The following is a 2996-nucleotide window of genomic DNA, read 5'->3' as shown; positions in this document are numbered from 1 at the left end:
AACTACCACCTACCACCCCATCACCACCCGCCTGAAGACTGGGGGGGAGACATCTGGTGTCTGGTGGTGCTTCGATGGAGGCTGACACACACACACACACACACACACACACACACACACACGCACGCACGCACATGCACACACGCACATGCACACACACACACAGACAGGGCTCAAACAGCCAAGATGCCATTCATCTTCTGTTGCTTCACTCTTCAAAGACTCAAACCTAAAAATAATAATAACAATAGTTCCCTTCTGGCTGTTTTCACACCGAACTCGTTAATTTTTTATAAAAAGTGACTCTGTTTTTTATTATATTATTTGAATGCATCAGTATGGCAACAAGGTGGTTATGCTGTCTCCAGCAGTGATTGATCAGAAATAGGATTAATTACGCTAAAGTAAACAATGTGGCCGGGCCCGATAAATCTTTTTTTTTAATTTTGTAACCCCGTAACCTCGCAACCCCCCCCCAAAAAATAACACAATTCATGAAGAAGCTGTGTGCGCTTTTCTACGTAAGGAATAATAGAACAAAGTAGAAATTTAGGTCTAGTGCTGACATAAGCATCCCATAATGGCAAAGCAGGATTTTAGAAAACAAAAATACCTCCCTTTTAATTTTCCTTTAACTCGCTTTGCCAAACACTTCAGGGGAAACGCGCGCCACCCAAAATCGAGGGCCCCGGGGCTCCGGGCGCAAAAGGGAAACAGAGGGGAAAAGTGTCTCGCTGTGCTCACAGGCTCCTCTCGTCGCCCCCCGAGTGGCTCCGATCCCGTACAGCGGACGGCTTATCCCCCAAAGACTTATCTTTACCCCTTTCGTACCTCTTATCGATGTGTGTTTCATGCATTTGTGGCTTCATTCAAAAACATTCGACTTGACGACGCCACGGCGACCTTTGTTTAACCCCGTTGTATTTACTGAAGATGTTGGAGATGGAGGATCAGAACGCCTTCAAGTTGAAAACTTTAGATATGCGTTGATATTGAGACGGATCTAAAAACCATACTAAGTATTCTGTTTAGCGAATAAAGTAGTCCCTCTCCTGTTCATGTCCTTCTTGACGTCGGGCTGTAATACAAATAATATTTAAGGAAATTGCATGATGATGACTTGTATTATGGGAATCAGTTGAGACGTATGAGACGTAAGTGGTTTTCAAATCTTTAGGACCAGGTCGATCGGGAAGACCAAACAAGGACACTCAGCTCAAATTGTTCATAACTCTCGTCAGCCTCTTCATAACTGCGCCTCAAAGACACTTTTTCAAAATCCCGACGCCAAACATCAGAAGATCAACGCCATTTGTTTTCCTTCATTCGCCCGTGTTGCACTTCCTCACACGTACGAGGAAGCGACGCCATCCGAACTTCCCGTTGTGACCGAAGAAAAATGTTTTGTGAACACAGGAGTTATGGCTCAAGCACACGTGGTGTCTGGAAGTTCCAGCAGATCAATTCCACTTCCAAGTTTTATTTTACTCAAAAATATTTTACGCACCGTTCTCGTGAGAAGATGACCCTGAGGGGATAACACTCCCCCAAAAGCTCCGGGGAGTGTCCTTCATTATCCCCAAAAATGAAGAAGTGGAAAACCCTTTCTGTTTCGGTGTGTTTGGTACATGAGTGTTAGAAGGATGCCATAGATCTTGTGGATGTGCTAATGTGAGCTAGCCGTTTTTTTCCGTACAAATGTGGGTTTTTTTTTTTTTTTTTTGTAACAACTTCTTCCAACAACTTTTTAAAACCGAGGGAAACTTTCAGCAAAAGAAACGAGACGAAAGCCAGTGGCATAAACCCGACCTGGATACGTTTGACTTGACGTTTGGATTTCAGGAATATCAAGGTCCAATTTTTGTCTCCCTTGAAAAGAAAAAAAACAATCCCTATTCTGTATATTAGCCATGGACGGCGGCAAAGAAACTCAAACGGCAGGTTTATGAAAACGTGAAAACATGAAAATATGAATATGTGTCTTTGAGACGCGCGACGTAACCCAAACTTTGAACGAGTCCAAGTCCTGATGTGCGTGTAACTTCCATTGTAAACCTGTGGATGGTCGAGCAGTGTTTTTTATATTTTGGTTTCGTTGAAAGCGTTGGGATGTGATGTTTGATGGACGTGGGTGTTTGATGGGAGATCAGAAAACAATTTAGTCGCTAATTTACTGTAAATATTGAGCACTAAGGCCCACTGTGAAGATAGGTGTGTAAGTTATTGGTAATGGTAATGATGTACACAAGAGGGCGCCATATACCAAAAAAATAAATAAATAAATAAATAAATTAAAAAAAAGAACTTGATGCTTTCTACAGTGGTTCTCAACGTGGGGTCCGCGCACCTCCCAGGGGGACCTTCGAGGGTTTCCAGGGGGTCCCCAGCAAAAACGATTAACAGCTAAACTACATCTCACTACAATCATTTACAATAATGACTGCTTTGATCATAGTTTCACCGTCATCTCCCTTTGTCACAGCGTAGACATGGATGGAAGTTCGGACTCAACCGCATCTAACAACAAGAGACTTCTCCGGCTGGGGCCTCCCAGAGACTGAATCTCATCAAACGGAGTGCGTGGTCCAATGCGTGTATCAAATCGTGCAAAAAGGTTGAGAATCACTGCTTTAAAGAGTCAAAGCCAAACATTGATCGTGAACGTTGACCCGTTGATGGACTGACACGGACATTAGAACACGGAAGGACAACCGGACACTCGGAAGGAGCCCGTTCATCCTCCCAAGTCAGACAACCCATCAACCACCCGACACTGGACTTTTGATCTCTGGCTAACCTTTGACCCCCCCCCCCAGCCCCAGGTGACATTTCAGAGCCTCCAACCTCCTTCGCCGCGCCGCCGCTCCATCGCTTGGCGCCGTGTCTCGTCGTCTCGGTGTAACCGGGGGGAGACGCTCGGTGTCTTCCACGCATCCCTCATCGTCGTTAGTTTTACGGTTGCAATTTTGGGTGAAATGTGCATAATGTAAAGTGTG

This window comes from Zeus faber (assembly GCF_960531495.2).
Source record: "Zeus faber genome assembly, chromosome: 15".
Lineage (NCBI taxonomy): Eukaryota > Metazoa > Chordata > Actinopteri > Zeiformes > Zeidae > Zeus > Zeus faber.
Note: the sequence above shows the minus strand (reverse complement) of the source record.